The sequence below is a fragment of the Notamacropus eugenii genome, chromosome 1, assembly GCF_028372415.1.
Source record: "Notamacropus eugenii isolate mMacEug1 chromosome 1, mMacEug1.pri_v2, whole genome shotgun sequence".
In the NCBI taxonomy this organism is placed as follows: domain Eukaryota; kingdom Metazoa; phylum Chordata; class Mammalia; order Diprotodontia; family Macropodidae; genus Notamacropus; species Notamacropus eugenii.
Genome location: NC_092872.1, coordinates 628,867,993 through 628,880,764, shown reverse-complemented (window position 1 = coordinate 628,880,764; position 12,772 = coordinate 628,867,993). Strand labels below are relative to the sequence as shown.

At 39.2% G+C, this 12,772-nt stretch overlaps 1 long non-coding RNA gene across 1 annotated transcript in view; it reads right to left on the bottom strand.

Moving 5' to 3' along the window:
- Nucleotides 1-444: 444 nt before the first annotated feature.
- Nucleotides 445-12,772, bottom strand: part of LOC140520853 (uncharacterized) — a 69,551-nt gene continuing 57,223 nt past the window's right edge. Inside the window, exon 3 of the long non-coding RNA XR_011972676.1 lies at nt 445-902. This is a non-coding gene — a long non-coding RNA (uncharacterized lncRNA). The remainder of the gene's footprint in view (nt 903-12,772) is intronic.

The window sequence follows — 12,772 nt, the reverse complement described above, 5'->3', positions numbered from 1 at the left end:
CTTACTAAACCATCTATTTAAAAAAAAAGGCTGTCTCTCAATGGATAAGGTGAACTATGCCTTAAGTCAGGGTAAAGTATGTATATTTAGAGAGTTCTTACAACAACAATAAAACTCAACACTGATTAGCAAGAATAAATGATGTAAGAAGCAACAAAGAGGCAGGCTAGAATGAGTTGTGCTAGAATCCTCCCCTGTTATGCGTCCATCCTGAAGCCTCCTGAGTTGTGATCTGACAGGTGTCCTCGGGGCTTTGCCTTCAAACTTCCTAGTCATAGCTCTGCCCTTAATTCCTTATGGTCAGTGGAAAGGAGGTTACTAATTTTTTCAGTTGGAAGGCTATGGCAACCATACATCATGGGAGAGGCATCTCCTTGTACCTTCACCAGGTCAAAGTCCTTTTTCTATTGGTTAATAAGCCATTCACCAGGAGGCATTGGGAGATGTTCATTTTATTGGTGTCATGCATTTATTTTAATTGACCTAGTCTTGTGTGTTTAAGGGTGCAAAAAAAAAAAAAGGTTGAAAAATTTAAAGAGTGATTGCTTGTTTTGGTTTGGAAAAATGCTTAGGGACCACTTCAGATTTGATTCTGCCTAACAAAAAGAAAAAAGAAAAAAAGAATCAGAACTTGCTTGTCCTCCAAGATGTCCTCCAAGAAAAGAGACGAGACAAAGGTTGATTTGTAGGTATATCCTGTTTCGTACCAAGCTAACAGAGCTTCTACTTGGGAATAGGAAAAAAGAAGTTGAAGCTGGAACTGGTCTGAAGAAGACTTATACCTAGCCAACGAAGGCTTTGATTAAAAGACTGCAGAACTAGCCATATTGAGAAGCACTTAAAACCCATTTCCATTCTACTCCATTGCAAGGTAGGCTGGTAAATGTTTAGCAATCAGCTGTCTGGGAAAAAAAAATGAATGACACATGTTTAAGTTTAATTTGCATTGCTAGCAATTTCTCTATCACTTTCTTAAGTCTAACTAATCAAAAAACAATAAATCAAGCCCTGATTTCTAGCATTCACTGATTTCTAGGGTGTAAATTCTCACACTGAAAATTTAACAATCAGTTCTCGTGAGCTGGTCTGAGTTTGCCTTAGCATGCTACACGGCTCTGAGTCCTGTTTCTTTAAAATCTGTTCAATGTATCTCCTGGATAAAAAGATATTTGGCCAATACTCTGTCTCCCTAGCCATGCCAAGTGAGACAGCAAGTAGTTGAGAACATTAGGTAGGTGCTTAAAGGCCAGTAACATCCCTCTCTGGGGCGTGAACTTATTCTGAAAGTGCTGATGTGTGACTTTTGCTTTTGTATAAGATGCTCTTTATTGACTTCTGCTCAATTTGCAAGGAAAATCATCAAGGGATGGGCACTCATCAGTCTGTGCCTTTAGTCCTAAGGTTGTTGGCATGCAGGATGCAGTTTGGCTGGCTGGGGAGAGTTTTTGTATGTTACGCTGGGTATCCTCTGTAGGGTAAGATTTCATCACAGAATGCCAGTCTCAGAATCAAAGACTGTCCAAGTAGGTAAGGACCTCAGAGGCCGTGGGGTCTGACTTGTATCTGAAAAAACAACGCCCTTTACAATGTGGTTGACAAGTGGTCCTCAGCCTTGGCTACGTGGCCTCCAGTAAAGGAAATTCACTTCCTGCCAGGGTGGCTCATTCCACTTTTATACGGCTCTCATTGTTAGGAGATTTTCCCTTATATCATTGCTAAATTTTCCTCTTTGCTAGTTTTGCCTCTAGGGGCTAAACGGAACAAACCTAACAACCTTCCTTAGAGACAGTTCTTTAACTGCTTTAATATAGCATTATGCAGTCAATATAATGACACCTTTTGTTTAGATAAATTCTTTTCAAAGTGTGATCTGAGGACTCCCAGGTATCTCTGAGACCCTTTCAGCGAATCTATGAAATCAAAAATATTTTAATAATACTACTAATTTAAAGTTCTAATATGATAATTATCAATAGATATAATGCACATAGGCAAAAGCTCTTTGGGAAGGGGACCTTGACAATTTTTAAGAATGTAAAGAGGTTCTGAGACCAAGAGCTGTTGACTTCGGCACTTCATCAAATCCATGTTCTCATTCAGTTAAATCCAGTAAGTATTTATTAAGCACCTACTATTTTCAAGGCACCTCTCATCAGTAAGAGTGTTCCCTTTATAAGTACAAATCCTCTCTTAATAATCCTAACATTTATGGAGTACTTTTAAAGTTTGTCAAGTGTTTACATAGATTATCTCATTGGATAACTACAACAATTCTATAATGAGATGGGGCTATATTACTATTTTACAGGTGTGGAAACTGAGGTAAAGGATAAGTGATTTGCTCAAGGTCACACAGCTAGTTAGTGTCAAAGTTAGGATTCAAATGCAGGTATTTCTGATTGTAGGTCCAGAACTCTTAACTGCTATTTCTTCTAGGTGCCATACCTTCCCATCTTGTGAGATTCTTGTCTATGTCCCTCCATGATACATAATTTTTAATGTTTTTGAGAATACCAGTGCACTTCTTGGTCTGCTCATTTGTTATCCTTCACTTTTTCTATTTGGCTGGCCCATCTCCTTTCTCCAGGCATATATCTTCAATGTCATATATGTTCCTTCTCGGGTAGAAATGTTTTTCAGTTGCTTACACTCACCATGAGTATCTCCATTGCCCTTTGATTCACTTGTAATTTTGATTCTTTTAAGAAAGCAGTGTTCAATGTTGTAAGACAATTTAGTATGGTGAGAGCATATTGATGTTAAAAAGAAAAAAGAGATGGGTTTTAGGGGAGCAGCTAGGATTTGGGAAAACTGACAATGTTATGTGAATTTCCAAATATAATTCAGCTGGCTCTCTTCCTCCTACCTGGTTCTAGACCAATTCTTGTGCTTTTAAACTAGAAACTAGACAAGAGAAAACCCAGAAAAACACTTTGATATGCTTTATCCAAGGAACAATATAGGTGCTGCAGCAAATCTGTCAGCTCCTTTGCCCCCAGAAATACTGATGCTCTAGTTTCTGTTTGAAAGGGACCTGTAAAGAAGAGTTTCAACCAGGGGTGTATTGGAGCTAGTTCATTGTTAAGTTCATTGTGAGCATTTACACTTTGGAAATCTATGTCAGGGCTTGATTGATTGTTTTGTCAACTGTCTAGACTTAAGGAAGGGATGGAGAAAATGTTAATAATACAAATTACTAAGATGTTTAAAAATAGCCTATGTATGTTTTTCTTTAGAGAGCTGGTTGTTAAGTATAGACTATCACACCCTTGGTTCCAACCCTATACTTTACCTAAGCTATCTTATAAGATGTAATAAGTGGTAATCTACTATTTATAATTTGAAAGTGAAACTGATGACATGTGCAACATTCCATCACCTATCCCTGTGTCTTTGTATAGATTCTTCACATGGATGATCCCCATACCTGAAATGAACTGTTTTGTCACACCTCACTCATAAAATCTCTAACCTCCTTCAAAATATGACTAAGTTCCTCTACCTACACGAGACCTTTCCTGATCACTCTAACTATTAGTACCTTTCCCTGAAATTACTTTGTGTTTGTTTTTATTTTAATAATATTTATATGTGTACATGTTATTTCTCTGTAGACTTCTTGTATCATTTTTGTTGTTGTATTCCTAATTCATTGCATAGTCTTGTACATATTAGAAAGTATTACTCTCTAATATGACTGAAATTCCCATATTATTTATTGCTTCGTTTTAAAATATTGAAGAATACTCCTAGTGAAATGTTATTATTTGTTAGGGGTTGCACATCAGACTATTATTACCCATTAACACCTCAGTTCTAATTAATTTATCAGATTTTCTAGCTAGTCATTTGAGAAGACCTTGAAGGGAACAAGAGACAGAGGACTTGGTAAATTGGACTCAGAAGTAGGTTGGAATTCCAGCTCTCCTGTTACCAGTGTGACTTTGAGCAGATCTGTTACTCTCTTTGGGCAGCTAGGTGGTGCCATAATGCATAGAGCACCTGACCTGGAGTCAGGAAGATTCATTTTCCCTAGTTCAAATCTGGCCTCAGACACTTAGTAGCCATGTGACCTTGGGCAAGTCACTTTACCCAGTTTGCCTCTGGTTCGTCATCTATAAAATAAACTGGAGAAGGAAATGGCAAACCCCTCCATCTTTGCTAAGAAAACCCCAAATGGGATCACAAAGAGTCAGACATGACTGAAAAATGACTGATCAACAATAATAAACCTCTAGAAGCCAGAGTCATCTTCATGTCACTCTGAAACATCCGTTTGGGACTTTGTGTAGGATTTGGAGGAATCAGAATTCTGATTTCTCCGAATGGGACTCTGTGGCTGCATCCTTGGTAAGAAACAATCACAGAGAGAACTCTGTTTAATGATCCTCTGGTTATCAGTATCAAGTGAGACATAAAACAGTGAGGAGTTTGCTTGTAAAAGGTGTTCACTGCTGTTACTGAGGATGTTCTGGACAAAGTCCAAATGGGAGAGGGATTCCCACTAAAGAAAAGAAAGAATAGAAGAGCTGCTAGTTACATAGCACTTTAAGGTTTGTAAAGAACATTATTTCACTTGATCCTTGCTACAACCCTGTGAGTTAAGAGTTCCAGGTATTCTGATTTCCATTTTTCAGATAAGTAAGGTGACGTAGCCATAGTCACACAGTTAGTAAGTATCAGAGGAAGGATTTGATTCTAGCTCTCTCCTGAGTTCCTCCAGATATCGACTTCTGTACTGAGACCATTAAGCCCCAAAATAGCTCATGACCTCTTAGAAGAGATCCATAACCATCCAAGAAATTCAGACAAACAATTCCCCAAGGAAAAGCAAATGGATGGAGAATGGAGACTATGGAATGCTGCTGAATGGGGAGTGCATTGATTTAGCTCATTTATATATATACACTTTGGAATGGTATTGTAGAGGGACATTGAATTGGGACAGAACTGAATGGGAGGAAGAGATAAACTGGATTGCATTTGGTAAATTGTGCAGTACTTTCAATAATTCTTTAGCTGTTTTCTGACACAAAAACATTTATTTTTTTGCACTGATAATTCTATATGGAAAATTGCAGTCTCTGAAAAAACAAAATTGTGGATGACCCAAGGTGCCACAGAGGGAATGCATGGTTGTAGCACATGGTCAACGACTACTTTTACACAAGAATTTACATGAAATACATCACCCCAGGACTGCATGATTGGAAAGAAGGTGGGCTGGTCATGTAGCGAGATGGAAGGGGAAGAGAACTATGTACTGAAAGCCATGTAAGGTGAAGATCTAGTGCAGGGGTTTTAAACTTGGGGTCTGTGAACTGGTGTGTGTATGTGTATATGTATATGTACATATATAAAATCATATATACATATTATATATAATTATGCAGTTCTGGAATGATGTATTTTATACAGCTTCTTATGTAAAAGTAGTCACTGTCTCTCTCTCTCTATATATATGCAGATGGCTCAGGAGGGGAAAGTGAGGCTGGTGACCTGCACAGACCTCCCTCACTCAAAACAAAGTCAAATGCAAGTCATGTCATTTCTCTGATGTCATGGTCTTCTTCGAACATGGAAGACAAACACAGACCTGTGAGTAGACCGAGCTGCCTGAATGGGTGTGTAACTCAGCTCATCTGCTCCCTTTTGTCCCCTTCCTCTTCTCTTCTTCAAAGGAAGGTAAATTTGGATGGCCAAAGGATGCCCAATTAATTTGAGGTTTACTGGTTAGATTTCTTTCTGTCTCTTTCTTTCTCTGTCTCTCTTTCTCTCTGTCTCTCTCTCCTTTCCTCCCTCCCTCCCTCCTTCCCTCCCTTCCTTCCTTCCTTCCTTCCTTCCTTCCTTCCTTCCTTCCTTCCTTCCTTCCTTCCTTCCTTCCTTCTTCTCTTTCTTTCTCTCTCTCTTTCTTTCTTTCTCAAAACCTTAAACCTACTGCACTCTGAAGTCCATAGATTGCACACTAATAGGTCCCTGCCCATATTACACTTAGTGATTGTTTTCTGGACCCTTCTGGCTTCTCAGTGATTATCAATAGTAACTGTTGCTCTTTCCCTCCCAGTTTGATTTACTTATTTTTTCTTTTGCTCATTAAAGGGGCCATTCCCTGATTACTTCTTAGAGAGGCTTATTCACTGAATGGCCTTACCTCACTCTAAGTGAGTACCTGAATAGGCCAAGGTCTCCCATTGCATCGTGGGCCTTCTCCAGGCATCCTGATGAATATCTGGTCACTGGATCCAGATGGCTCAGGAGGGGAAAGTGAGGTTGATGACCTTGTACAGCCCTCCCTCACTCAAAGAAAAGTCAAATGCAAGTCATGTCATCATTTTTCTGATGCCATGGTCTTCAAAAATGAAGGACGAACACAGACAGACAGATATATGTACACATACCATGCAACTATTTTTCAAAATTATTGATTTCCTTTCTAATCATCTGTATTTTATTTTATAGATTTTAAAACATTATTCTGCAAAGGGGTCCATGACACACAAAAAATTAAGGAGGAATGAAGAGGAAGGTTGCTGCATGTTGAGTACTTCCTTGGTGGAAGATTTCTGGGAGGATAGAGACAGGTTTCACACAGGATAAGAAGCATGAGTGGATTCGTATCTGCACAGGTTTGACAGAGCACTTCGCTGTTCAGTAAACTGTAGTGGTTTCCTATTTCCTTTAGGATCAACAGAAAACTTCTGTTTGGCATGTAGAGCCCTTTACCACTTGACTAAAACCTATCTTTGCAGGCTTATTGTATATTGCTCCCCTTCATGCATTCGACCCAGCCAAACAATGAGCCTTCTTGTTTTTCTGTAGCTCTTCTTTGTGCTTTTGTACTGAATGGTGGCCTGCACTCCTCCATACCTGGAATTCACTCACTTCTTACCTCTGCGTTTTAGAATCTGTAGTTTTCTTAAAAACTTAGCTCAAATGCTCACTTCTACATGAGGCCTTTCCTCCCTCATCTGTTAGTGCCTCTCCTCTGAAATGACTTTGTTTTTATTTTCCATATATTTTGCATATACATCTATCTATCTATCTATCTATCTATCTATCTATCTATCTATCTATCTGTCTGTCTGTCTGTCTGTCTGTCTGTCTGTCTGTCTGTCTGTCTGTCTATCTATCTGTCTGTCTGTCTATCTGTCTATCCACATACTGCTTCCTTCCATAGAATGTAAGCAACTTGAGGGCAAGGCATCTTTTTTGTCTTTGTATGGATTGTCTTTTGACTTTCTTTGTATCCCCAGCACTTAGCACACAGCTTGGCACCTAGTAGATGTTTCATGAATGCTTATGGGCTGAATGACTGACATAATAGGCACTTAACAAATGCCTGTGTATTGATTGACTCTATTAGTGAAGAGAATGTCCTTTTGATGAGATTTGCGTAGTTCTTGGTTGTTTACAAACATGTTAGTAAGTTGGTACTTAGAAAAGGCAAAAAAAGGAAAAATCGCCATCATCATTATCACCACTGCAACCCCCACCAACATCATCATCACCACTATCTTCATCATCATCATCATCATCACCATCATGATGTGAGGTTGTCACACTTGACAGAAACATGTGCATTACACCAGCACCAAGAAGCCTAGGTGTGACTTGGAATAGCTTCTTAAGGTGCAATCTCTGAAAAGGCCACCAGATGGCACCCTAATCTCAAACTGCTCCTGCTCCCTTTCTTGGTATACTTATCAGATGACCTTCGCAAATATCAGTCAGTGGATTGTTCTCAGCCTCCACTCCGGATTTTGCACCAAGGACAGTCTTTGACCTTCTTAGAGGCAGCCCTCTTCGGAATCAATAACTCCATCTTTATAAGGGATAATGATTCTTATTTTAAGCAAACCTGCTATTGGTAAGTGAAATAGACTTTAGGGGATGCTCTTTTTGTATAAGACAGTTACCCAGCTTTCCAGCCTTGTATGGAGACCAAAGAGCTCACTCTAGTCATCATGAACCAAGACTGGTGCATGAGTGAAGCTATTAACAAATTAACAAAAAGAAAGCTCTACTCCTAATCTCCACAATCTATAAATGCTTTAAGAGAGTTCAGACCAAACTGACCCTTCTTACCACTTTATTCCTTGTTCCCCTCAATCAAATATCCACGAGTGAGATCACTGAGTGACTTGGCAACTATAGGACAGTACTTTATAAATTTGTGATAATTACCGTTTGTTCCTGGAAAAGTCCGTAAGTCATGAAGGTTTTGGGGGCACGGCCAGTTGAGGAGCATATCTATCTTTTCTTGGTCATTGTTCACACTTTGCTGATATACTATGTGACCCACATGATGATACAGGCTACGCAAAACTGACATGTCAACTGATAGCTTCAGAGAAGCTTCCTTTTAGCCTGTCCAGTGCTTTCATCGGTGTTTCTTCATATTCCTCAACTGTCTTTATAAAGATAACGAGGCCATTGACCTTACTTTCTATCTGTGATAGATGAGGAAACTGAGGTAAACAAGATGAAATGGTTTGCTCAGGGTCACACAACTAGTAACACCAACACTTTCACATAGTTCATGTCTCACATTACCTTTTCAATGAGCCTTGGAGCATAAGGTCCAACTGATGAGATCCTACCAGGCAGATGAACGCTATGTCATCTTCCTTTGCCACAGGGATTAGTTGCGATTTGCTCAGCAGACAATCATAGCGTCTTAAACTTTTGGGTCAGTGTTGTCCCCCTTGAATTCTTTTATTCAAAGTCTAATAGTAACACACATTTATATTTTCTATCCTTCTTCCATATTGCCACTATAGAAAATGCACATAGCCTACTGGACTCCATGACAATTGCTTTGACAAGCAGTTCTTTCAGATGGTTTCTGAATTCTTCTGATGAATATCCGGTCACTGGATTCAGAGGGCTCGGGAGGAGAAGTGAGGCTGATGACCTTGCACAGCCCTACCTCACTCAAAACAAAGTCAAATGTAAGTCATGTCATCATTTCCCTGATGTCATGGTCCTCTTTGAAAACGAAGGACAAACACAACAACTGAATTCTTCTGTTACAGAAAGATTATTATTTCGCTACTACTCTCAAAAAGCCTGGGAGTCATGAGGTGTCTTTTGAGGGGTACTCTTCAGGCATACCCCACATCCCACTCTTCCACTTATGCCATGCTTGTCTGAGGAGCTTCTCCTTTAACTGCTCCTTCTGCGCTTTGGGCACTAGATAACATTCCAGAGTTGAAGGAGTCAGGGCTCTTGTGATATTCTCAGCCAACACTTTACCTTTTTCTAAGCTTCTGCATAAAATACAAGGTGTTCAGAAATTGAGTTCTATCACGTTGTTCACAATATTCTACTAATATTTTCAACTTGAGTTGGCAATGTGGACACTCTAGATATGTTTGCTGGGTCTGGAGATACCAGGTCCATTGTGTTCAGCTTCCTATAGACACCAGTTTTGATTCTCAACACTTTCTCAGCATTTCCAGCTGCCTTTCCCTTCTGATCAAAAGGCTGGAGTGTAGAGCAATAAATCCTTCCTAAAGTCTTCCTTTGCAGAGGTCTCAGAACTTTCCAGTCAACCCTTCATTTTCCATCAGGTGCTTTTGATGCCACAAACATCATGTACCTGTACCAGCTACCTTCTGGTGGCCTCTCTCTTTTTATTGTCTTCCCTCATTAGGTTGTAAGCCCCTTAACGGCAAGGACTGTCTTTCTTTTTCTTATTTGTATCCCCAGCACTGAGTACAGTGTTTGGCACATAATGTTGTTGTTGTTCAGTTGTGTGTCTGACTCTTTGTGACCCCAGTTGGGGTTTTCTTGGCAAAGATAATGGAGTGGTTTGCCATTTTCTTCTCCAACTGATTTTATAGAGGAGAAAACTGAGGTAAACAGGGTGAAGGGTCTTGCTCAGGGTGACACAAGCTAGTAAATGTTTGAGGTCAAATGAACTCAGGTCTTCCTGACTCTAGACCTGGTGCTCTGTCTACTTTGTCACCTAGTTACACATGGGACACTCTGGTCACTTAGCTGGCACATGGTAGGCATTTCATAAATGTTTATAGACCACTGACTAACAAGTTTTTAAGTCAATTTAAGGTGCACTCTTATGTAGCCCAAGCAGAGACTGTCCTTGTAACTCGTTACAAACATTGACTTACCTCTTTCATAAGCTATAAAGATATTTTCCTCCAATGTCTTTCATGGCATGGCTATAATACAGTGGTAACTTGGGATCTACTGTCCAGCATACCAGAACTCTCAATACCTTAGATCTTTATAGTCACTTTTGCAAGAGGTCCTTTGACTGTCATTTGCCCCTGGAAGCTTTCTTGGGTTTCATCATTGTATCCAGATGCTCACCTTCCTGAGAGATCACATCAACACTGACATTTCTACTCCCCAGTACTCCCTGTCTCTGGGTCATTTCCTTTCCTCTGGGAGAAGGTGGAGGGTACACCTTGGACATAGGAGGATGACTCCCAGATTCTCCCTTGAAGGAAGGAACCTAGGGCAGTCATCTCATAATTTCCCACTTGGTTGCAGGACTTCTCCCCCCCCCCCCCCCCACTCTCCTTCCCCACTTTCCAGTTTTTCTTTATGTGCTGTTTTTCCAAATTAGGTTGTAAACTTCTCGAAGGCAAGGACCGTTTTTTGCCTTTTTTTGTGTGTGTGTTCTTAGTGTTTAGTACAGTGCCTGGCACATAGTAGGTGTTTAATCAATGTTTATTGACTGACTATGAATCCAGCTGAAATGGACCCATACATAACTGCTGGTGAGGCAAGACAATTAAAATTTTGGTGACCTCTATCCTTGGTCTTGTCCTCATTTCCTAAAGCCTGTTCTTTGAAATTCGACTTCTGAAATAGTAGACAGTACCAGGTTCTCCAGTAGTCATAGCAGAGAATACTTCTTCTTTCCCAGCACCTCTCATCCAGCATCTCTCTTGTATCAGACTGTTCTGATTTCTGGCCTCCTGATCCTTTGTTTTTCAAGTGAAATGATTATGTCCAAGTTTTGACCTTCATTTAGTTCAGATTCTAGTTAAAATTGTACTGAGAAAAACAATAATACCAATTCAAACAGTTAAGGTACATAGCATGCAAAGATAAACTCTGTAACATATGAAAAATTGGTACACCATTCCTATAAGCAATAAAATACCAGAAGGCATGAAATAGCAATGAAATCAATGCCACATGCAATTAAGCAACAGTGTCATCAAAAACATAGAACTCCAAGTAATACTAATTAGCAGCAGGAAATAATACTGCAGGCAATAGTACATTGGCTGCAAAATGCACAATATGTTTGGCTAACTATGGGACACTTTGGGTCAGTCAGAAGAAGGAATTCCAGTGGGAAAAACAAATATCTAATCCTAGACTGAAGGGAAAATACATGAAGTTAAAAAAAAGAGAAAAAAGTTAAAATAAAAAATGTTTTTCAGTAAAAGGAAAAAAAATCTGAAAAGAAATATCTTTAAGCTCAACTGATTCACAAAATGGCAAACAATTTCAATGGATAAATTCCTCTGTGTAAAAGGAGGTTTCTTCCATTCACAAGAGTATTTTACATTGACACCGAAGCAGAAGTGGGCCTAGCAATCCAGGATATGATCTCTAACTGAGTCACCAGATGCTGCTGCACACTTCTACTATTATAGCCTTCTTTCTCTATGCAGGGATTAGCAGGACCTTGATTGATTTGATGTTTTTTAGGTCCTTTATGCATGTATATATGACACCTGTCTTTTCCTTGTAAGGGTATCATTCTAAATTAATTCATTAAAAGGTACAGATATGTTCCCAATAATAATCCATAACTTATTTGCCTCCATCCCATTGAGATTCTAATCTTTTCCCCAATCTCATGTGATTCAGAAAGATTATTCTTTGATAGATAAGCAAGAGTATATTTACTGAATGAAAGCAAAAGTGAAAAAAAATACATCATTGAGGTCAGGCACTCCTTAATACACTCTATCTCACTTTCTCTCCAATTTATCTTCTGTGTTTTCTCGGGAACTTTCTCCATGGGAACAGAGGCACCCAAAGGATAATTGTAGAGGAGTGTTATTAAGCATTGTTCAAAAGATCACAAGATAGAACCTTGGTTCACCACAATGCCCTCACACTATTTTCTTCTCTTTACTGAAAAAGTCTTCCTCTCATTTGAAGACCCACAGATTTCATCCTCCTTGATCACCATCAGGGAAGTTAAGGGGTGCAGTTGCCATGGCATCTCTGTGCATGCTCTGAAGAAGCGAGCAGGATCCTCTAATATCCATGCCTGGATATAGACTTACTCAGTCTCCACATGCAGCATAAAAAACACTTCAAATGCTTGAAGAATGGGACTCTCATCAGTTAGTGTCTCACTACACATTGTTGGTGGAGCTATGGATTGGTTCAACCATTTTGTACAACAATTTAGAATTATTGAAGAAAAGTGACTAGACTGTCCACATAGTATTATCTATTATTGAATATTTATACCCCTAAGAACACAGAAACAAAGTTCCCATTAAACCAAAATATTGATAGCAGTTTTCTTGGTGAGAGCAAAAAACTAGAAACAAAGTGGTACTCATCCTTCAGGGAACGGCTAAAAAAAAGTATGACATATGAATGAAATAGAGCATTATAGTACAGTAAGAAATTGTGAATATGAAGAATTGAGGAACAGTGGAAGATTCAAGTGAATGGATGCCAAATGAAATAAGTAGAACCAGAAGGACAATGTATACACTAACTACAATGACTTTTTAATGAAAAGTTCACTAGAAGGAAGCTGAAC